The sequence below is a fragment of the Urocitellus parryii genome, chromosome 6 (assembly GCF_045843805.1).
Source record: "Urocitellus parryii isolate mUroPar1 chromosome 6, mUroPar1.hap1, whole genome shotgun sequence".
Lineage (NCBI taxonomy): Eukaryota > Metazoa > Chordata > Mammalia > Rodentia > Sciuridae > Urocitellus > Urocitellus parryii.
The window spans coordinates 55927189-55952080 of NC_135536.1; the positions used below are offsets into that span (position 1 = coordinate 55927189).

Consider the following 24892-nt stretch of genomic DNA (forward strand, 5'->3'; position numbering starts at 1 on the left):
CCAAACAGCCTCAAGAGCAGGAGGAGTGGGGGAGGTTGAGAGGCTTGTGGGAAGCCGGTGGTGGCAGTTGGGCTCTGAGGGAATTCCTGAAGAGCTGTGTGGTGCAGTGTGTGTGTTCTAAAAATAAAGTTCGTTTGTTTTGACAAGTGGCTCCTGATTGTGCCCAGCCAGACTGCGCAGTTTATTGCTTTGCTAGCAAAGGAGAAACAATGATTCTGTTATTTTCTTTTTTGACTACCTATTTTTCATTGATTGCTATGCTAATTTTTTTGTAGTTGGATACAATATCTTTATTTTATTTATTTTATGTGGTGCTGAGGATCGAACCCAGGGCCTCACACATGCTAGGTAAGCGCTCTACCGCAGAGCCACAACCCCAGCCCACTATTCTAATTTTTAAATTTATTTTTTCTGCGTATTTTGGATCTAATTTGGCCCTCTTCTAGTTTCCTAAGGTAGAAGCTCAGATTTTAGATCTTTTTTTTTTTAAATATATGCATTCAGTGCTTTGTCTCTTCTAAGCACTGCTTTCATTGTGCCCCACAAATTTTGAGAAGTTTTCTTTTCTTTTTTTTTTAAAGAGAATGAGAGAGGAGAGAGAGAGAGAATTTTTAATATTTATTTTTTAGTTCTCGGCGGACACAACATCTTTGTTGGTATGTGGTGCTGGGGATCGAACCTGGGCCGCACGCATGCCAGGCGAGCACGCTACCGCTTGAGCCACATCCCCAGCCCCGAGAAGTTTTATTTTCAATTTTCATTTGATTTAAAATATTTTAACATTTTTCAGTTGAGATTTCTTCTTTGACCCATTTGTAATTTACAAGTGTTTGTTGGCCTGGGGGATTTTCAAACTCTCCTTCTCTCTTACTGATATCTAGGTTAATTTCTTTGTGATCTGAGAATGGATATTCCTGAACTAGATTTCTTTTTAAGGTCATGTTTGTTGAGATATAATTTATATATGTTACAATTTGCCCTATTTAGTTTTGTGGTTATATGAATTTTGATAACACTAATATAAAAAATGACAACATATAAATATGGATATATAGTACTATAGTGAAGATACAGAATACATTACCTTATTCTCTTTTACTTTTCTTTTTTTCTAAACAAATAGAGAAATTAATTTTAATATATTTCCATTTAACCCAATGGATTACCAACATAATTTGCAAAGAAAATAATTGTTAGATATTTCATGTTCATTTTCCTTGTCCTAGTAATTCTTTGGAATCTAATGTCTATTTAATACATAGCATACCTCAATTCAGACTGAACACATTTCAAATACTCAGTAGCCTCGCGTAACCAATGGCTGCCATATTGGCTCATTTCTCCATCTTTCACCTTTTGAAGAGACATATGCTGTAGGCTGCATGATAAGTCCCCTTGTTATGTGGTTTCTTGTTGAGTTACATCAGAAGGGACACCAAAGAGATGAATTTAGAATATACAAGAATAGAGCAAGGTGTTTTATTCCTCCATATAAGACTCTGTTAAACTGTGAGTTGGTTTCTACATGCTTTTGGTGGGAATAACTTCAGTTAGGTCACCTTCTCCTACAAGTTTTTCATAATGGCTCTCTCTTCTTTTACCTCCTACCTCTCCAAGTTTACAGAAGAAAAGGTGCTTCACAAAATTTGTTAGTTTCCCTCAACCTTGCCCTTACCTTTATAATTACCTTATTAAACAATTTTTACTCTGATTGATCTTTTTCATCCTTGAATCTCGAATAATGGATTTTTAATCATAAGAGTAAAATATACCTCATCTCATATCACAGGCAATATCACAGGTATATACACATACCAGCTTAATTATATATTAAAATGTAATGTATAAAATGCTAAAACTTTTAAAGAAAATATTTGTGTAACTTTGTGAAGAGAAATGAAAAACAAAAATACAAAGTAAACAAAAACCTGAAAAATTAGGTGATATTGTAGTTAAAATTTTTATGTGTAAAAATTTATCCAAAAGGGTTGAAAAAGACATGAAGTGTATTACTAGTCATTTTTGTTTATTTTTGGTATTTGACTTGACTTGGTTTCTTCTTTGGTTGGCTTTTCCTTTATTGTAGTTCTTCCCTTTGCAGATTTTCATTGTTGTTTTTCTTTTTTTTTTTTTTTAAGAGAGAGAGAGAGAATTTCAATATTTATTTTTCAGTTTTTGGTGGACACAACATCTTTGTTTGTATGTGGTGCTGAGGATCGAACCCGGGCTGCACGCATGCCAGGCAACGCGCTACCGCTTGAGCCACATCCCCAGCCCTCATTGTTTTTCATTTCCTCCTCGTGGCATATTTTGCCAAGAATGTTCTGTAATGCAGGCTTTCTTGCTGTAGATTCTTATAACCTTTGTTTGTCATGGAGGGTTTTTATTTCATTGTCAAATTTGAAGATTAATTTTGCTGGGTATAAGATTCTTGGTCGTCTCCATTAATTTTTAGAGCTTGGTATACGTTGTTCCAGGATCTCCTGTCTTTGAGAATCTGGGTTGGAAAATCTGCTGAGATCCCAATTGGTCTTCCCTTATAGGTAATCTGATTTTTTTTTTCTTGTGGCCTTTAAAATTCTATCTTTATTCTGTATGCTAGGCATTTTCATTATAATATGTCTTGATGTAGATCTGTTGTAATTTTGTACATTTCATGTCCTATAGGCCTCTTGTATTTGATTTTCCAGTTCATTCTTCATGCTTTGGAAATTTTCTGCTATCATTTTATTGAAGAGATTGTGCATTCCTTTGGTTTAAATCTCTGAACCTTCCTCTATCCCAATAAATCTTAAATTTGGTCTTTTGATGGTATCCCATAATTCTTGGATATTCTATTCATGGTTTCTTACTATCTTCACTGTGAGGTCCACTTTATTTTCAAGATTGTATATTTTGTCTTCATTGTCTGAGGTCCTGACTTCCAAGTGATCTAGTCTGTTGGTGATGCTATCTATTGAGGTTTTTAATTGACTTATTGTTTCTTTCATTTTAAGGGTTTCTGTTTTGTTTTGTTTTGTTTTTCAGTATCTCTATCTCTTCTTGAAGTAATCTCTTGTAACCTGTATTTGCTCTCATAATCTCTTGTTGGTGTGTTCGATTTTTGCCTGTTTCTGCTTACTTAGGTCATTCTTTAATTCCAAAATAATTTTAGTTATGTATATTCTGAACTTCTTCTCTGACATTTCACCTACTGCACTATCTGTGGATTTCATTGTTGTTGTATATTGGTTGTGTGGGACACTTTACTCCCTTGTTTTTTCATCATATCTGTGGTTCTTCCTCTCTTGTAGTGTAGATCCGAGGTATTACAGCTTCTGCCCTGTTGTCTTATAGGTTACCAATAGGTTACCAATACCTCACTTTTAAGGGAGAGATCAGTATTACAACACTCAGTGTACCCATCATGCAGCCATATATCAGTTAGCTTCTATTTTTACATTTACAGTTTTCTTACTATAATCAGAAATGATGAGTTTGGTTATCTTCTATCTTATAGTCAATAGGTTTGCATAGTGGTTTACAGTTTCTGATGGTGGAAGGGGAGCCTGGGGGTTGGCTGAGATGTTTATGAGGTAGGATGTGAAAATATGGAGGTATTAAATTATATGACTAGTTAGAGGGTAATCATAAGAAGTTGGCTGTTAGTAGGAGAAACAAGAGATAGGCAACTCCACGCAAGACTCCCTGTTACCTCAGCAACAGGATAACTGTTAGCACCCCTAGAAGAGAAACCTCTGGTGCAGCAGGCCCACAGGGATCTTGGTGACGTCTTACCAGGTCCTTATTGTTGTCCCTTGATAGAAGCGACAATATCCCAGTTTCATGGCAGTGGCAGCCTCAAGCCTATATGTACCTTGATGTTGGGCCATAGACCCACTCTTTGGTGAATAAGGAACCTCGTGCTGGATGGCTCACCACATAACTCTGGGCCCAGTGCGGGCCTCTCCTCCAGATCTCCTCCTGTTTTGTTTTTCCCACCTTTTTTTTTTCCTTTTTATGTTTTTGTTTGTTTGTTTGTGGTACTAGAGAGTCATTCCAGGGGCTCTCTACCACTCAGCTACATCCCCAGCTCTTTTTAGTTTTTATTTTGAGACAGAGTCTCTCTAAATTGCTGAGGCTGGCCTGGAACTTGTGATCCTCCTGCCTCAGCCTTCCAACTCATTGGGATTACAGGTGTCTTTTATGGTTTTAATAGAGATTTGTTTTTTCTTTTTTTGGCCTTGCTGAGGATAAAACCCAGGGCATTGGACATGCTAGGGAAGTGCTCTGCCACTGAGCTACGTCCCCAGCCCTTTTAATTCAGAATTTTTTATGATTCTATTTTTTTGTCTTTCTTAGCATATCAATTATACTTTCATTTTTTTACCTTTTTTTGCAGTTGTCCTTGAGTTAGCAGTGCGCATTTACATATGCTTACATACATACATAAGCATATATAATCAAATATATTGTTGCTATTATTTTGAACTGTTGTTAGATGGTAAAGAATAAGAATTTAGGAGGGGGCTATGGATATAGTGCAGCTGGTAGAGTGCACAAGGCCCTGGATTCAATCCCCAGCACCACCAAAAAAAGAAGAATAGGGATTGAACAAAAAATGATAAATAAGACATGAGAATTTACTTTCCACTCTACATTTTTTTCTGTATTTTTTCATTGATACATTATAATTAAATATAAAAGTGGGTTTCATTATGTCAATTTGTACATGTACATAACATAAATTTGATCAGTCTTCTTCTTAAGCCTGTTAGCTGGACCCTTATGATGATTCTTAGTGTATATTTTTAATGAAAAACTTAAAAAGTCGCCTGTTCTGTTTGAAAGAAGAATCTGTCAGTCATGAAAACCTCGACTAGGTCAACTTTTTCTTTCCATGAGAAGTTGTCTTTAAGCTCTATTTGTGCACTGTAAACCAGTCAAGTATTTGCAGAGCCTCTCATTTTTAGTATCTTGCTCTCTGAGTCTATCATCTGGATGCACTGAAAATTATGTTCCTCCAAAGCAAATCTGGTGTTCCAATTTCTTGGCTGGAAAATCAGGATAGACTTCCCATTACCCTCAGAATAAAATCTAAATTTCTTCTTATACCTAGGGATCATGACACTTAATTCCCCATCTGGTCTTATTCCTCCTCACTGTAAATTTGCCTATTCTCATCATTTCTTATAAATGAAATCCTATACCATGTGGCCTTTTGCTTCTGGTTTTTTTCACTTAGCACAATGTTTTCAAAGTTTATCTGTGTTGTAGCATGTGCCCATACTTCATTCTTTTTTTTTTTTTTTAATTTTTTTTTTTAAGAGAGAGTGAGAGAGTGAGAGAGAGAGAGAGAATTTTTAATATTTATTTTTTAGTTCTCGGTGGACACAACATCTTTGTTGGTATGTGGTGCTGAGGATCGAACCCGGGCCGCACGCATGCCAGGCGAGCGCGCTACCGCTTGAGCCACATCCCCAGCCCCTATACTTCATTCTTTTTTTGACTGAATATGTTCCATTATATGCATATGAGACCTTTTGGTTTTCCATTCTTCAACTGACGGACATTTGGGTTATTTCCACCTTTCAGATACTATGATTAGAGTTGCTGTGAATATTTGTGTGCAAGTTTTTGTTTGAACTCCTGTTTTACATTTCTGGGGCATGTAGGAATGGAAATGCTAGATCATATGATAATTCTGTTTTACCTTTAGAGGAACCACCAAATCCAATGTCTGTTTTTATAAATAAAGTTTTTTCATACAAAAATAATTAAGAAAAATAAAAGTCTTCAGTTTTGCCTTCCCTTTTCCTTCTACAGTACATTTTTTTTTTAAATAGACCCATATTTCTCAACTGTATAATTTTTCTTGTATCTGAAGAACTCTTTTAACATTTCTTGCAAGGCAGATCTTACTGGCAAATACTCTCAATTTCTGTTTGTGAATGTTTTTATTTGCCCTTCACTTTTTTATTTTAAAGTAGATGGACACAATACCTTTATTTTATATATTTATTTTTTATGTGGTGCTGAGGATCAAACCCAGTGCCTTGCATGTGCTAAGCACTCTCTACCACTGAGCTACAACCCCATCCCTGTCCTTCACTTTTGTTTTGCTCTTCTTTTTCTAGGATTTTGAGATGAAGTATGAGATCATTTATTTGTTGGTTTTTTCTTTTTTTGAGGAATGAACTCCAAGCAATGAATTTTCCTCTTAGAACTGCTTTCAATGTTTCCCATAGATTCCGATATGTTGTGTCTGTGTTTTCATTTAACTCTAGGAAGTTTTTAATTTCCTCCTTGATGTCTTCTAAAACCCATTGATCATTCAGCAACCTATTGTTCATTCTCCAAGTGATGCTTGATTTTTCCTTCCTTCTTTTATCATTGATTTTCAGTTTCATTCCATTATGATCAGATAAGATGCATGGTATTATCTCTACCCCTTTATATTGTCTAAGAGTTGCCCTGTGACATAATATATGGTCTATTTTTGAGAAGGTTCCATGTGCTGCTGAGAAAAAAGTGTAACTACTTGATGTTGGGTGGTATAGTCTATATATGTCAATTAAGTCTAAGTTGTTAATTGTGTTATTGAGTTCTATAGTTTCCTTATTTAACTTTTGTTTGGAAGATCTGTCCAGTGGTGAGAGAGGTGTGTTGAAGTCTCCCATGATTATTGTATGGTGGTCTATTAGACTCTTGAACTTGAGAAGAGTTTGCTTGATGAACACAGCTGCACCATTATTTGGGGCATATATATTTATGATTGTTATGTCTTGTTGGTGTATGGTTCCCTTGAGCAGTATGAAGTGTCCTTCTTTATCCCTTTTGATTAACTTTGGCTTGAAATCTATTTTATTAGATATGAGTATGGACACTCCTGCTTGTTTCCGAAGTCCATATGAGTGGTATGATTTTTCCCAATCTTTCACCTTCAGTCTATGAATATCTTTTCCTATCAGATGCGTCTCCTGTAGGCAGCATATTGTTGGGTCTTGTTTTGTGATCCATTCTACTAGCCTGTGTCTCTTAATTGGTGAGTTTAAGCCATTAACATTTAGGGTTATTATTGAGATATGGTTTGTTCTTCTAGCCATATTTGTTTATTGATGTTACTAAACCTGATTTGTTATCCTCTTTGACTACTTTCCCCCCTTTACTGTCCTACCTCCCATTGTTGGTTTTCAATGTTATTTTCCATTTCCTCTTCCTGTAATGTTTTGCCAAGGATTTTTTGAAGAGATGGTTTTCTAGCTGCAGATTCTTTTAACTTTTGTTTATCGTGGAAGGTTTTAATTTCATCTTCTATCCTGAAGCTTACTTTCGCCGGATACACGATTCTTGGTTGGAACCCATTTTCTTTCAGTGTTTGAAATATGTTATTCCATGGGCTGGGGATGTGGCTCAAGCTGTAGCGCGCTCGCCTGGCATGCGTGCGGCCCGGGTTCGATCCTCAGCACCACATACCAACAAAGATGTTGTGTCTGCCGAGAACTAAAAAATAAATATTAAAAATTCTCTCTCTCTCCCCTCTCTCACTCTCTCTTAAAAAAAAAAAAAAAAAAAAAAAAAAAAAAAAACCCTGGGCTCGGAGCCTCTCAGTGTCACCAGTTGCTTGCAATAAACACCTCTTTGCTGTTCAAAAAAAAAAAAAAAAGAAATATATTATTCCAGGATCTTCTAGCTTTCAGAGTCTGTGTTGAGAGATCAGCTGTTATCCTGATTGGTTTACCCCTAAATGTAATCTGCTTTCTTTCTCTTGTAGCTTTTAAAATTCTCTCCTTATTCTGTATGTTGGACATCTTCATTATAATGTGTCTAGGTGTGGATCTCTTATGATTTTTCAAATTCGGCGTCCTGTAGGCTTCTAGGATTTGGGATTCTGTCTCATTCTTCAAGTCTGGGAAGTTTTCTCGTATTATTTCACTGAATAGACTGTTTATTCCTTTGGTTTGGAGCTCTGTGCCTTCCTGTATCCCAATGACTCTTAAATTTGGTCTTTTGATATTGTCCCATAATTCTTGGATGTTCTGCTCATGGTTTCTTAGCAGACTTGCTGAGCTGTCTGTGTTCTTTTCCAGTTGAAATACTTTGTCTTCATTGTCTGATGTTCTCTCTTCTAAGTGATCTACTCTGCTGGTAGTATTCTCAATTGAGTTTTTAAGTTGGTTTATTGTTTCCTGCATTTCTAGGATTTTTATTTGTTTGTTTTTTATTACCTCTATCTCCCTGTGAAATTGATCTTTTACTTCCTGGATTTGTTTGTCAATGTGATCTTTCATTGTCTGATTTTGCTGTCTCATGTCTTCCTTGAGACTCCAGATCATCTGAAGCATATATATTCTGAACTCTTTATCTGACATTCCATCTGTTGCAGCTATTACCTCTTCTAAAGTTGAGTTGACCTGCATTGCTTGTGGTCCTTTCTTTCCTTGTCTTTTCATACTGCTCGAGTTTCTTTCTGCTTGGTGCAACTGTTGTGTTTTTGAAATTTACCCCCTATTTATTTATATTGCTCTTGTATAGTTGGGAAGTCTCCCTTGCAGGGCGGGTAGTGACTGTGCTCCTCCTCTAATTAGGGTGATCTGTCTACCACGCTGATCGGTCGCAGGTCTGCCCCCCCCTGCGGGCACGGGTGGCGGCTCTGCTCTGCCCCCACTCCAATTGTAACGTAACTACCACGCCCTGGGGTCGTTGGTCCTGATCTGGATGTGGGTGGCGGCTCTGCTGGGTCCCCATTCCAATTGGTGTGACGTGTCTACCACGCTGGCAGGCCTCTAGGCCGGTGGGTCGCAGTTCTGCACAGCCCCCACTCCCAATGGGGGTACCTGACTACCTCTCCAACGGGTCGCTGAGCCCCCTCCGGACCCGGGCGGTGGCCCTGCTCCACCCCCACTCCAACCAGTGTGACGCGATTGCCTCGGTGTTACGTGTCCACCACGTTGGCAAGCTACCTGGCCTGTTTTGCCAGTGGGCTGCAGGTCTGCCTGCCCTGCTTGCTCAGATGGCAGCTCTGCACAGCCCCTACTCCAAATGAGGTTACTTGGCTACCGCGCCTCGGGGCCACTGGTCCTATTCTAGGCGTGGGCGGCAACTCTCTTCAGCCCCAGCTGCATTTGGGGTGTCATGATACCACGCCGGCGGGTCACTTGGCCTGCTCTGGGCGCAGGCGGAAGCTCCACTCTGCCCCCACAGCACCCAGCAGGACCCTGACTGAGAAGTCACTGCCGGTTCCCTAGCCTTGGGCCAAAGCAGCTTCGGTAGCCAGAACCCCGCCTCTCTGATCCCGATACACTCTCCACTGGGAGCTGGCTCCAGCGAGCGACCCCCACGGGTTCCCCAGCCCCAGGCCAAAACTGTTCCGGGAGTCAGAACCCAGTCGCCCCAAGCTCAGCGCATGCTCCACTTGGAGCTGGCCTCCACTGGCAGTCTCCACAGTTTCTTCAGGCCTGGGCCAGGTTAGCCCCGGGAACCAGAATCCAGCTGCTCAGTGCCCGGCACACGCCTTGCCAGGCACAAGCCTCTAGGAGTATGCTCCACAAGATCCCCAGTCCCGAGCCTGAGCAAGAAATCTGTCTGCTAGACGCAGGCAAATACCAGCCTGAAATCACCTGTTCCGTAGCTGAATGAGCTGAGATCAGTAGAACATGGGGATGATTACATCATCTCTCCGAAATGGCGGCTACTGTCCTCCTCTGTGGTCCAACCGGTGTCTGGAACCAAACTGGACCGCTTCTCTCCTCTGTCTCAAAGCCGGAACTCAGCACTAAGCGCTGCCAACTGTCAATGTACCACTGGCGGGAGCCCCCCGAATCCGTATCGCTGCTCCCCCGCTCTGGCACCTTGCCGCTCCCCAGTGCGCGCCACAGACTCCAGGCTATGCAACCCTCCGTGCGGAGAAATGGAGCTCCCACAGCCGAACCTCGCATGATGGAAATCTGTCCACTAGATTCTGGAGCACCTCAATTTCACTAGAAATTCCCAACAAGATAGCCTTCAGCCGTTTCTTTCTCCCGCTCAGTGATGTGGCGCACTGGGGTGATGCACTCCCTTGGCCGCCATCTTCCCTCCCTCCCCTCTGTCCTTCACTTTTGAAGATAATTTCCCAGAGTATAGAATTCTAAAGTTGGTGGTTTGGTTAGGTTTTTCCTTTTTTTCTCAGTACTTTAATTTACTCCATTTTTGTTTGTCTGGATTCTGAGACTTTTGATTCTCTGTAGATAAGACGAGTTTTCCTTCATTGGCTATTTTTTTCCTCTTCCTAGAATTTATCTTTATCCATGACTTTCTGTAGTTTGAAAATATTATGCCTATGTATAGTTGTTCTTGCATTGCAAGTGTTGCCCCTTTAGCTTTTTTGACCTGTGGTTTGGTTTCTGACATTAATTTAGGAAAATTCTCCATCATTATTCCTCAAATATTTTTTCTTTTTTTTTTCCCTGCTTCTTATTCTTCCAGACTTCCCATTATATGTAAATTGTGCCTTTCATAGTTTTCCCGTGGTTCTTTCATATTATCTTCTTTTTTTCTGACTATATTATTATTTCTTAGTCTTTTTCCTCTCTGCTTTTCAAATTTGGAAGTTTCTATTGTCGTATCCTTAAGCTCAGATATTCTTTCCTTAGTCATATCCAGACTGTATCACTGATATGAGACCATCAAAAACTTTCTTCATTTCTATTATAATGTTTTAGATCTCTAGCTTTCTGTTGGGTACTTTCATAGAATATTCAAGTCTCAGGTCTGTTCTTGCATGTTGTCTGCCTGCTCCATTATTATAGCCTTTATTATATTAATTATAGTTTTTTTTTAAATTCCTGATCTCATAATTCCAACCTCCCTACCATGTTTGACATTGGTTCTAATATTTGTTTATTTTCTTCAAATTCTGTTTTGTTTTGCCTTTTAGTATGCCTTATAATTTTTTTTGTTGAAAGGCAAATGTTATGTGTTAGATAAAAATTGTGGCAATTAGGACTTAGGGTAATGTGGTGTTAAGATGTCGGGAGGAAGGTAAGTATTCTGTAGACCTATATTAGGTCCCAGACTTTTGATGTGTCTATGCCCCTGTGAACTTTACCAGTTTTTTCTATTATTTCCCCTACTTATTCTTCTTCCAGACTTTATCAGTGCATTTGAGCTCCCTCCTCTGCCTTGGGTAGCAAAGATGCTAGAACAAGCTGGAGTTGGATATTTCCCATCCTCCAAGTCAGTACAGCTTTGATAAAACCCCAGTAGGTCAGGAACTGGTAAAAAGAATTTCTCCTGAGGACAGGCCTTTGTTAAGAACAGAATGCTGGGCTGGGGTGTGGTTTCTCAGCACTGCATATAAATAAAAAATAAATAAATAAACAAACAAACAAATAAATGTCCATCAACAACTAAAAAAATATATTTTAAAAAAAAGAACAAATGCATTTTTATATTTCAAGATAATTACCTTTTCTCTCCCTCTGCCAGAAGCATGAAGGAATTTTTCTCCTTTATTCAGTTTGAGTTCATGGTAGAGCCTCTGGAGGGAGGTAAACTCATAGTGGGGACTCCTCTATGACTTGCCTGAGCCAGGGTTTTTACTTTTCACACTTGTTAGTATTGAGCCTCCTGCAGTTTATCATCTACAGTTTAAATTTTCCTACTCCAGCACTGGTTTCCTACAGGTTTCTGTGTCCAGCTTTCTTCCCTAAATTGTGATCCTGTGCATCTACCTGTTTGTCTGATTTTGTGTGTGGGGGAGCAACAGTTTGGCCTTTGACCTCACTTCTCTGATGGACCTAAGAAGAGTTATTGATTTTTCATTTTGTTGTGTGCTTGTTTTGGTGTTTTGGGTGGTGTGATAACTACTAAGCTCCTTACATGGTGGAATAGAAATCAGAAGACTCCTTAAGCATATTTTTTTTCACTTTTTTTTTTATTGGTTGTTCAAAACATTACAAAGCTCTTGACATATCATATTTCAAACATTTGATTCAAGTGGGTTATGAACTCCCATTTTTACCCCATATACAAATTGCAGAATCACATCGGTTACACATCTCCATTTTTACATAATGCCATACTAGTGACTGTTGTATTCTGCTACCTTTCTTATCCTCTTCTGTCCCCCCTCCCCTCCCCTCCCCTCCCCTCCCCTCCCATCTTCTCTCTCTATCTCATCTACTGTAATTCAATTCTCTCCCTTGTTTTTTTTTCCCTTTCCCCTCACATCCTCTTATATGTAATTTTGTATAACAATGAGGGTCACCTTTCATTTCCATGCAATTTCCCTTCTCTCTCCCTTTCCCTCCCACCTCTTGTCCCTGTTTAATGTTAATCTTTTCCTCATGCTCTTCCTTCCTGCTCTGTTCTTAGTTGCTCTTCTTATATCAAAGAAGGCATCTGGCATTTATTTTTTAGGGATTGGCTAGCTTCACTTAGCATAATCTGCTCTAATGCCATCCATTTCCCTGCAAATGCCATGATTTTGTCAATTTTTAGTGCCGAGTAATACTCCATTGTATATAAATGCCACATTTTTAATCCATTCATCTATTGAAGGGCATCTAGGTTGGTTCCACAGTCTAGCTATTGTGAATTGTGCTGCTATGAACATCGATGTAGCAGTATCCCTATAGTACGCTCTTTTAAGGTCTTCAGGGAATAGTCCAAGAAGGGCAATAGCTGGGTCAAATGGTGGTTCCATTCCCAGCTTTCCCAGGAATCTCCATACTGCTTTCCAAATTGACCACATAATTTTCCCAATATTTTTCCTTCCATGTTTTTGTTTTCTGTGCTAAGAATTGAACCCAGGGCTTTGTGCATGCTGGGCAAGTACCCTACCCCTGAGTTACACCTGCAGCCCTCCTTCCATGTTTTGAGGCCATTCTTTTTAAGACCAGGGATTGAACTTGGGGGCGCTTGACCACTGAGCTACATCCCTAACACTATTCTGTATTTTATTTACAGACAGGGTCCAACTGAGTTCCTTAGCACCTTGCTTTTACTGAAGCTGGCTTTGAATGGTGATTCTCCTGCCTCAGCCTCCCAAGCTGCTGAGTACAGTCATGTGCCCCCCACCCCCGCTAGTCCATTCTTTACACTAAAATCATTTCCAATGTCTTTTCAAGATTTTTCAGGAGAGAAAGGAATTTATCTATAGGAACGAACTTCAAATTCCCTTATTATTTTAACACAAAACAGTTGCAGTATTGCTCCAAATCATAAATGGAATTAATTTAAGTTGTAAATCTTAGGACACCTATAATTCATATGACAGTAAAAGCTAGAATAAATTTCTAGAAGCCATTGATGATTACGTATTATGTGCTCTTGCACTTAATAGCTGTCCTTCAGATGTGATTATTCATTTTGACAAGTCTTTTTTTTTTTTTTTTGACAAGTCTTTATTTAGCTCTTTGTAATAGGGTAGGCAGTATCCTAGGTTCTAAATAGACTTTTCAGCTGAGTGTTTTTATAATAATAATAGTAACTTCTTTTAAAAAGCCATTTTATAAGCCCTATTTTAAGCTTTCTGCATATTTTATCTCAGATTTCTCACATATATCTTATAAGAGAGGAACTGTTATCCCACTTATACCTGGGAAAACTGAAGTACAAAAAAAGATTACATATTAACTTCTTGTCAATTACCCTGGTAGGAAATAATGGGGCAAAGACTCAAACTTAGTAAATCTGACCTCTAGCCCAAATTCTTCTATAATTTATCATTTATTTATCTTAAAGCTTCCATGTATCTGAGTTAATCTCTTTCCTAACAACATTTTTTTCCCATTAGCAACTCAACTACATTTGTATCTTTTAAAATGTTGTGGTTTGTAATCCCAATACTCTTAGTATTTTAACAAAGTAATTGTTGATTCCTTCATCCTTTTTGTCTAAATAAGTATGTAACTCTGGGACAAAAATGTTTTCATTCAAAACCTCTCCCACACCAATCAACTGAAAACATTCAATTACTAACTTATATTGGAGTTCAGAAATTCAGTGAATGTCGTATTAGGTTCCATCATGTTTTGTCATACCAGCCAAAATATAATACAGAAATAAGTAAATAAACTTGTAACAGCAAGTTTCATTTGCTGTCACAGCAAATAGTTCTACTAATTCTACCAGTCCTAGGGCTGGGACCATAGCTCAGTGGTAGGGTGCTTGCCTTGCACAAGTGAGGCACCACATAAAAATAAGCAAACAAAATAAAGGCATGCGGTCCATCTATAACTACAAATTAAAAAAAAAATAGCTCCACCTAATATAAGTTAATAGGAATAAGTTCTAGTGTGTTTATAGGAAAGTGTACATTTTGCTAACTAACATAGGTTCTATATTCTCTATTTCCTAATTCTCTCACTCATTCCCCCCTTTTTTTATTTTTTATTTTTTTTTTATTTTTTTTTTATTGGTCGTTCATAACATTACATAGTTCTTAATACATCATATTACACGGTTTGATTCACGTGGATTATGAACTCCCCCTTTTACCCCGTATACAAATTGCTGTATCACATCAGTTTCCCTTCCATTGATTGACATATTGCCTTTCTAGTGTCTGATGTATTCTGATGTCTGTCCTATTCTCTACTATCCCCCCTCCCCTCCCCTCCCCTCCCCTCCCCTCCCCTCCCCTTTTCTCTCTCTACCCCTTCTACTGTAAATCATTTCTTCCATTTGTATTATCTTGTCTTACCCCTCCTTTCCTCTTGTATGACATTTTGTATATCCCTGAGGATCGCCTTCCATTTCCATGCAATTTCCCTTCTCACTCCCTTTCCCTCTCACCTCTCATCCCTGTTTAATGTAAATCTTCTTCTCAAGCTCTTCGTCCCTACCCTGTCCTTGTTTACTCCCCTTATATCAAAGGAGTCATTTGGTATTTGTTTTTTAAAGATTGACTAGCTTCACTTAGCATAATCTGCTCTAATGCCATCCATTTCCCTCCAAATTCTATGATTTTGTCATTTTTTAATGCAGAGTAATACTCCATAGTATATAAATGCCACATTTTTTTTATCCATTCATCTATTGAAGGGCATCTAGGCTGGTTCCACAGTCTTGCTATCGTGAATTGAGCTGCTATGAACATCGATGTAGCAGTGTCCCTGTAGCATGCTCTTGTTAGGGCTTTAGGGAATAGACCGAGAAGGGGAATAGCTGGGTCGAATGGTGGTTCCATTCCCAGCTTTCCGAGAAATCTCCATACTGCTTTCCAAATTGGCTGCACCAATTTGCAGTCCCACCAGCAATGAACAAGAGTGCCCTTTTCCCCACATCCTCTCCAGCACTTATTGTTGTTTGACTTCCTAATGGCTGCCAGTCTTACTGGAGTGAGATGGTATCTTAGGGTAGTTTTGATTTGCATTTCTCTGACTGCTAGCGATGGTGAGCATTTTTTCATGTACTTGTTGATTGATTGTATGTCCTCCTCTGAGAAGTGTCTGTTCAGGTCCTTGGCCCATTTATTGATTGGGTTATTTGTTATCTTATTGTCTAATTTTTTGAGTTCTTTGTATATTCTGGTTATTAGGGCTCTATCTGAAGTGTGTGGAGTAAAGATTTGTTCCCAGGATGTAGGCTCCCTGTTTATCTCTCTTATTGTTTCTTTTGCTGAGAAAAAACTTTTTAGTTTGAGTAAGTCCCATTTGTTGATTCTATTTGTTAACTCTAGCGCTATGGGTGTCCTATTGAGGAATTTGGAGCCCGATCCCACAGCGTGTAGATCATAACCAACTTTTTCTTCTATCAGATGCCATGTCTCTGATTTAATATCAAGCTCCTTGATCCATTTTGAGTTAACTTTTGTGCACGGCGAGAGATAGGGATTCAGATTCATTTTGGTGCAAATGGATTTCCAGTTTTCCCAGCACCATTTGTTGAAGATGCTATCCTTCCTCCATTGCATGCTTTTAGCCCCTTTATCAAAAATAAGATAGTTGTAGTTTTGTGGATTGGTTACTGTGTCCTCTATTCTGTACCATTGGTCCACCCGCCTGTTTTGGTACCAGTACCATGCTGTTTTTGTTACTATTGCTCTGTAGTATAGTTTGAAGTCTGGTATCGCTATACCACCTGATTCACACTTCCTGCTTAGTATTGTTTTTGCTATTCTGGGTCTTTTATTATTCCATATGAATTTCATGATTCTTTTATCGATTTCTATAAGATATGCTGTTGGGATTTTGATTGGCATTGCATTGAACTTATATAGGACTTTTGGTAATATCGCCATTTTGATGATGTTAGTTCTGCCTATCCATGAGCAGGGTATATTTTTCCATCTTCTAAGGTCTTCTTCTATGTCTTTCTTTAGGGTTCTGTAATTTTCATTGTATAAATCTTTCACCTCTTTTGTTAGGTTGATTCCCAAGTATTTTATTTTTTGGGGGGATATTGTGAATGGAGTAGTTGTCCTCATTTCCGTTTCAGAGGATTTGTCGCTGATATACAGGAATGCCTTTGATTTATGCGTGTTGATCTTATATCCTGCCACTTTGCTGGATTCATTTATTAGCTCTAATAGCTTCTTTGTGGACCCTTTTGGGTCTGCTAGGTATAGAATCATATCATCTGCAAATAGTGATAATTTAAGTTCTTCTTTTCCTATTTTTATGCCTTTAATTTCTTTCGTCTGCCTAATTGCTCTGGCCAGTGTTTCGAGGACTATGTTGAACAGAAGTGGCGAGAGAGGGCATCCCTGTCTTGTACCAGATCTTAGAGGGGAATGCTTTCAATTTTTCTCCATTCAGAATGATGCTGGCCTGTGGCTTATCATAGATTGCTTTTACAATGTTGAGGTATGATCCAGTTATCCCTAATTTTTCTAGAGTTTTGAACATAAAGGGATGCTGTACTTTGTCGAAAGCTTTTTCTGCATCTATCGAGATGATCATATGGTTCTTGTTTTTAAGTCTATTGATGTGGTGGATAACATTTATTGATTTCCGTATATGGAACCAACCTTGCATACCAGGGATGAATCCTACTTGATCATGGTGTATAATTTTTTTGATATGTATTTGAATCCGATTCGCCAGAATTTTATTGAGGATTTTTGCATCAAGGTTCATTAGAGATATTGGTCTGTAGTTTTCTTTCTTTGAAGTGTCTTTGTCTGGTTTCGGAATCAGGGTGATGTTGCCCTCGTAGAATGAATTTGGAAGTTCTCCCTCTTTTTCTATTTCCTGAAATAGCTTGAAAAGTATTGGTGTTAGTTCCTCTTTAAAGGTTTTGTAAAACTCTGCTGTATACCCATCCGGTCCTGGGCTTTTCTTAGTTGGTAGTCTTTTGATGGTTTCTTCTATTTCCTCTATTGTTATTGGTCTGTTTAGGTTGTCTATATCCTCCTGGCTCAATCTGGGCAGATCATAAGACTCAAGGAATTTATCTATGCCTTCACTATCTTCTATTTTATTGGAGTATAAGGATTCAAAGTACTTTCTTATTATCTTCTGTATTTCTGAAGTGTCTGTTGTGATATTGCCTTTTTCATCCCGTATGCTAGTAATTTGGGTTCTCTCTCTTCTTCTCTTCGTTAGCATGGCTAAGGGTCTGTCAATTTTATTTATTTTTTCAAAGAACCAGCTTTTAGTTTTGTCAATTTTTTCAATTGTTTCTTTTGTTTCAATTTCATTAATTTCAGCTCTGATTTTAATTATTTCTTGCCTTCTACTTCTTTTGCTGTTGTTTTGCTCTTCTTTTTCTAGGATTTTGAGATGAAGTATGAGATCATTTATTTGTTGGTTTTTTCTTTTTTTGAGGAATGAACTCCAAGCAATGAATTTTCCTCTTAGAACTGCTTTCAATGTGTCCCATAGATTCCGATATGTTGTGTCTGTGTTTTCATTTAACTCTAGGAATTTTTTAATTTCCTCCTTGATGTCTTCTAAAACCCATTGATCACTCAGCAACCTATTGTTCATTCTCCAGGTGATGCTTGATTTTTCCTTTCTTCTTTTATCATTGATTTTCAGTTTCATTCCATTATGATCAGACAAGATGCATGGTATTATCTCTACCTCTTTGTATTGTCTAAGAGTTGCCCTGTGACATAGTATATGGTCTATTTTTGAGAAGGTTCCATGTGCTGCTGAGAAAAAAGTGTAGCAACTTGATGTTGGGTGGTATAGTCTATATATGTCAATTAAGTCTAGGTTGTTAATTGTGTTATTGAGTTCTATAGTTTCCTTATTTAACTTTTGTTTGGAAGATCTGTCCAGTGGTGAGAGAGGTGTGTTGAAGTCTCCCATGATTATTGTATGGTGGTCTATTAGACTCTTGAACTTGAGAAGAGTTTGCTTGATAAACACGGCTGCACCATTATTTGGGGCATATATATTTATGATTGTTATGTCTTGTTGGTGTATGGTTCCCTTGAGCAGTATGAAGTGTCCTTCTATATCCCTTTTGATTAGCTTTGGCTTGAAATCTATTTTATTAGATATGAGTATGGACACTCCTGCTTGTTTCCGTGGTCCATATGAGTGATATGATTTTTCCCAACCTTTCACCTTCAGTCTAGGTACATCTTTTCCTATCAAATGCGTCTCCTGTAGACAGCATATTGTTGGGTCTTGTTTTGTGATCCATTCTACTAGCCTGTGTCTCTTAATTGGTGAGTTTAAGCCATTAACATTTAGGGTTATTATTGAGATATGGTTTGTTCTTCTATCCATATTTGTTTATTGATGTTACTAAACCTGATTTGTTATCCTCTTTGACTACTTTCCCCCCTTTACTGTCCTACCTCCCATTGTTGGTTATCAATGTTATTTTCCATTTCCTCTTCCTGTAATGTTTTGCCAAGGATTTTTTGAAGAGATGGTTTTCTAGCTGCGAATTCTTTTAACTTTTGTTTATCGTGGAAGGTTTTCATTTCATCTTCTAATCTGAAGCTTAATTTCGCCGGATACACGATTCTTGGTTGGAATCCATTTTCTTTAAGCGTTTGAAATATGTTATTCCAGGATCTTCTAGCTTTTAGAGTCTGTGTTGAGAGATCAGCTGTTATCCTGATTGGTTTACCCCTAAATGTAATCTGCTTCCTTTCCCTTGTAGCTTTTAAAATTCTCTCCTTATTCTGTATGTTGGACATCTTCATTATAATGTGTCTAGGTGTGGATCTCTTATGATTTTGCACATTCGGCGTCCTGTAGGCTTCTAGGATTTGGGATTCTGTCTCATTCTTCAAGTCTGGGAAGTTTTCTTGTATTATTTCACTGAATAGATTGCTTAATCCTTTGGTTTGGAGCTCTGTGCCTTCCTGTATCCCAATGACTCTTAAGTTTGGTCTTTTGATATTATCCCATAGTTCTTGAATGTTCTGCTCATGGTTTCTTAGTAGACTTGCTGAGCTATCTATGTTCTTTTCAAGTTGAAATATTCTGTCTTCATTGTCTGATGTTCTATCTTCTAAGTGATCAACTCTGCTGGTAGTATTCTCAATTGAGTTTTTAAGTTGGTTTATTGATTCCTGCATCTCTAGTATTTCTATTTGTTTGTTTTTTATTACCTCTATCTCCCTGTGAAATTGATCTTTTATTTCCTGGATTTGTTTGTCAATATGATCTTTCATTGTCTGATTTTGCTGTCTCATGTCTTCCTTGAGACTCCAGATTGTCTGAAGCATGTATGTCCTGAGCTCTCTATCTGACATTCCATCTGTTGCAGCTATTACCTCTTCTAAAGTTGAGTTGACCTGCATTGCCTGTGGTCCTTTCTTTCCTTGTCGTTTCATACTGCTGGCGTTTCTTTCTGCTTGGTGAAATTGTTGTGTCTTTGATATTTTCCCCCTCTATTTAATTATATTGCTCTTGTATGGTTGAAAAGTCACCCTTTCAGGGCAGGTAGTGGCTGTGATCCTCCTCCAATTAGTGTGATACTGGGGAGGAGAGATATTAGAAGGGGAGGGAAGAAGTCACTAAAGAGAATGAGTGTAGGCAGGTAGAATTCAAGGAAGGTGGAATAGGAAAATTGAAAGAAGTGAGAAGACAAAAGAAAAAAAAAGTGAAAAGAAAGAAAGAAGAAACAAAAAAAATAAAAATTTAAAACCAACAAAAAAAAAAAAGAAAAAAAGAAAAAATTTTATAATGATAGTAAAAAAATGGAAATTAAAGTTTAAAAAATAATAGTAATACTAATAAAATAAAAAGAATTTAAAAAAATTGAAACCATTAATAGGAACGTTAAAGAACAACAACTACATCAACAACAAAAAGTGAAAATAAAATAAAAAAAATACTAATAATAATCATTAAATAATAATAATAATAATAATAAATGCAGTCATATAGCTCGATTAACTTCTCATCCAGTTGGTGGAGCTATGCCCACTGGGCCAGGCTTTTCTTCTTGATAGGTGGGAACCAATCACTGTGCCTCAGCTCTTCTTCCCAGACTGTGTGGGTCTCTAATCCTGAGTGCCTAGGGCCTTCTCTTGTGGTTCCTCAAGCCAGGCCCCGCTCACCTGTGACACTCACCACAATACTGACTACACGCCAGGTCTGCTGCTCCTGGGAGCCCTGTTTTCATGGGTGCCTGGGCACACCCTTTCTGTTTGCCTCCCTCAGACCCTAAGTTTGTAGGGCTTGGGGCTGAGGGCCCCCAGGGAATTTATTTGCCCTCAGGTAGCAGCAACTCCCCTGATAGCTGGTGCAAGGGACCTGTTGTCAGCACTGGTGATAGCAATAGCTGGGAGTCCTGCACCGCTAGTCCTGCGTCACTCCTGATTCCCTGGGTCTGGCTGTGGTGCTCAGTTGGCTTTTACCTCTTTGAGTTCAGGCGGGCCGACTAGTTATTTCAGTGGGATCATTAGTGTTGAGTCCATGAAGCAGGCGAACCTGAGCTAGAATGCAGCCAATTCGGGCTCGGTGTGTTCTGAGAAGGCTAGACCGTTCGCCCGGGGTCCACTTCAGCTCAACCGTGCCTAGTGGTCCTGAGCGAACAGTATTTTGACAGTTTCCTTCTCCCTATGCCCGTGCAGCTGAAGGGGTTAGAGACTTGATCTCTCCGCGTCCTGAAGGGGTTAGAGACTTGATCTCTCCGCGTCCACCGCCATGTTGGATCATTTAGATTTTAAATTGTCACTCATCTTATCAGCTGTTCCATTTTACTCGGTTAAGAGTCTGTTCTAAGGTGCTCCGCGGAAAGCGGTGGCGGCAGCGGCGGTGGCTGCAGCGGCGGCGGCGGTGGCGGCAAAGCTGTGGCCTTCGGGACCCCCGTGGAGGGGGTGCGGGCTGGGGGAGGGGAGGCAGCGCCTCGGGGCCCGTGTGGGCTGGGTACTGGGCACGCGAGAGAGCGGGTGGGGTGGGGGAAAGAGATTGAGATCTAGATTTAGGGAGTGAGCGTGGGAGGAGAGATGGCGGGGGAGAAGCGAAGCGGAGAGGCGGAGAGGGGAGTGAGAAGGGGCCCAGGGAGCCCGGCAGCTCGGGGGCTGCAGCCTTACTGCTCGTGCTGAAGTCGTGGCGGATTCACTCCATCTAGGCCCTTCTTGACACGGTGCTGAATCCTTGTCGACAGATGTCCTTTGATGATCTTTACTTCTTCTTCTAAGAAGCAGCAACATACGCTGCGGCGGCGGTGGCGCGGAGCACAGAGCGGCTCACTCATTCCCCGCCGCCATCTTCCTCCCCCCTTTTTTTAAATGTGGAAAGATTGAACCATTTGTCTTTCAAAAGTGATCCAGATAAGGCATGTTAATAAAACTCCCTTGTTAACAGTGTAGGAACACTGAGTATAATGTTTTGGTAGTATTGAAAATGTCATGACTTATAAAATCTTAGTGAAGTTAACTGGGGACTATATTTAGTAGTTTTATAGTGCAGTTTATACATTTTTAAATGTTCATTGTTATGTATGGCAAAGGTGAAATAATCTCAGATCAACATATTTCCTTCATAATTGATCTTTCTAAGAGAATATTGGATCTTGTAATTCTACTCTTCAAATTTCTCTTCACATCTCACCCCATTTACACTCATTTATGAGTGTAAATAGTAAATAGTGTACCTAGTCCTTATTCCTTACCCACCTGCTTTTAACTTGTTAAGTCTTCTGGCCTTTATATATGTTGGTCACTGCCTGATCACCCTTATACCTCCATCCCTACTCTTTCTTTCTTTCTTTTTTTTTTGCTCATCTTAGGTCTATTTTTTAATACCTGTCCCATCTCATCTTAAACTTCCCCCATCACAGTGCTTATTATTACATTGAATTGAAATTGATTATTCACAAGTCTTTTCTGTTTCATCACTGTACTGTCAGTTCATTGAGAACAGAGATGGTATATTTTTAATCTTGGTATTCAGGGCTTAGCACAATGCTTGGCACATAGAAAGCTCTTAAAGATGTTTGTTAAGTGAGTAAAAGTCATCTCAAGTATAAATCGTTTTTAAATCAAGTGTTAGCTTTCTATAAGAACAACTTTTAAAATAATACCTAAATATAATGTTAGTAAGTATTATAAGCTTTTTTAGTTACTAGTCATCATGTGAATAATTAGTAGGACAAACACAAGATCCTGGGGTATTATGTCTTATGTGAGATTTTTTTACTGTAAGAATATGAAGGTGCTTGGTCCTATATTATAATCTTAACAATTTCTTTAGAAACAGTTTTAATATCAGTTATTGTTTTACTCAGCTTTTTCACTGCTGTCACTAAAAGATCTGATCAGAACAGTTTTAGGAGGAAAAGTTTATTTGAGGACTCACAAAGGCCGTCTCTATTGCTTAGGTTTCGAGGTGAGACAGAACATCATGGCAGGAGAGTGTGGCAGAGGGAAGCAGCTCACATGATCAGAAAGCCAAAAGAGACTCCACTTACCAGATAAAAAATATGTACCCCAAAGCCCCACCCCCAGTGAACAATTTCCTCCAGCTACCTCCAGTTACCACTCAGTCCCATCAGGATTAATTCACTGAATAAGGTTTTAACCCAATCATTCATTTCTCCTTCAAATCTTCTTGCATTATCTCACACATGAGCTTTTGGGGTACCTGGGAGTGGTCCATTCATGATGATTCTGCTCAGAGACAGGCAGAATCCTGCAGTGTCTGTAGAAGAGGCATCTGAGCCTATTCTTTCCCCATGGAGAGGCTTGTGATAGAATATCCATTTTAAGTCCTTACCAGGTTTACACTGAATAGCATAGCAACAGCAGATTTGGGGAAAACCTGGATTTGGATTGCCTGATAGTGTTGAAACAGTGACAACACACCAACAGCATTCTTCCACAAACCTGGACTTGGGGTGCCATCTAGTGCTAAAATAGCATAATTTATTTCAGGCTAAGAGAAAATAAATATTCTGCCCAGAATTTCTAGAAAGAAGCATGAACAAAGCCAGATAAGAAAAACTGGAAAAAATTTCTAATCCTTCAGTGCCCAGATGACACCGCATACAAAGCATCAAGAACTTTCAGGAAGGGCCAGGGATGTGGCTGAAGTGGTAGCATGCTCGCCTGGCTTGCGTGCGGCCCGGTTCGATCCTCAGCACCACATACAAACAAAGATGTTGTGTCTGCCAATAACTAAAAATAACTATTAAAAAAAATAACTCTCTCTCAAAAAAAAAAAAAAAAGAAAAAAAGAAAACTTTCAGGAAACCTTGACCTCAATGGTCAAAATAAAGTACCAGAGGAACTGGGGCTGTGACCCAGTGGTAAAGTGCTATCCTGGCACGTGTGAAGCACTGGGTTTGATCCTCATCACCACAAAAAAGTAAATAAATAAAAGTATTTTTTTAAAGTGCCAGAAACTGAGGAGATAGTGATCAATATGGGCAAACTCCCCAGTGGAGAATTTAAGACAGCTATTTTAAGGAAACTCAATGGGCTTCTAGGTAACATAGAGAATTCAATACTCTATCTGAGCAACTTAACAGAAATAACAAAAATGGAAGCAACTTTAAAGAAAAATTCTTCATCTGAAAAATACACTAAATGAAGTTAAAAATGCAATTGAAGGCATCAGTAGCAGGATAGATCAATCAGGAAATAAAGGATTGGTTATCTTGAAGACAGGCTGTTTGAAAATGCATTTGGAGGAGATAAAAGGGGGGAAATGGAGGGGAATAAAGAAGGCTTATGGGAACTGTGGACAGCATTAAAAGAGCAAATATTTAGTCCCATTTAATTTAACCAGTCTACCCCAATACATCTTTTAATTAAGCTTTCAAAGGTCAATAATAAAGAGAAAATTCTTAAAATTGAAAGAGAAAAACAACACATAAGGATGTCCCAATACCTGATAGCAGACTTCTCAGCAGAAACCTTATAATGTAAAAGAAAAAAGGCGTGAGATTTTTCAGAGTACTAAAGGAAAAATACTCTACCCAGCAAAGTTCCATTCCCCACAAAAAATAAAAGCTGAGAGAATATATCTCCACCTGACTTTGTATGAGAAATGCCATAGGAAGTTCTCCAAACTGAAAGAAAGAGACATTACTAAAGGAAAACATGAGAAGGCATAAAACTCACTGGTAACTATTACAAATTCAGGATATTCTTGTATTATAAATATGGTGTGTAAACCATTCACATAAGGGTATTCCATATAAAGACGAAAACAAAACAAAATAATAACTACATTTGTATGTTAAGAGAGGTAATAAAGATAGGTATAAAACAGGACACCAAAAAGTCAAATTGTGGGAAGAATGGAGTGCAAATGTGAAGGGTTTTTTTTTTAATTTGCATATTTCCAGTTTCTTTTTGTTTGTTTTGTGTCTTTATAATCATATTCAGCTACTATCATTTCACAATAACTTTATGATCAAAAAGTTTGTTTAGGCTTCATGATAACCACAAAGCAAAAATCTGTAAAAGACAAACTAAAAATAATAAGGAATCAAAACACATTACTATAGTAAATCACTTAGACACTAAGGGAGGGAGAAAGAAAAAAGGGAACTACAATAA

At 38.6% G+C, this 24892-nt stretch overlaps 1 protein-coding gene across 2 annotated transcripts in view; it reads left to right on the plus strand.

The window, feature by feature from the left end:
* Positions 1–24892, plus strand: part of Togaram1 (TOG array regulator of axonemal microtubules 1) — a 94345-nt gene that overhangs the window by 9479 nt on the left and 59974 nt on the right. The window lies entirely within an intron of this gene.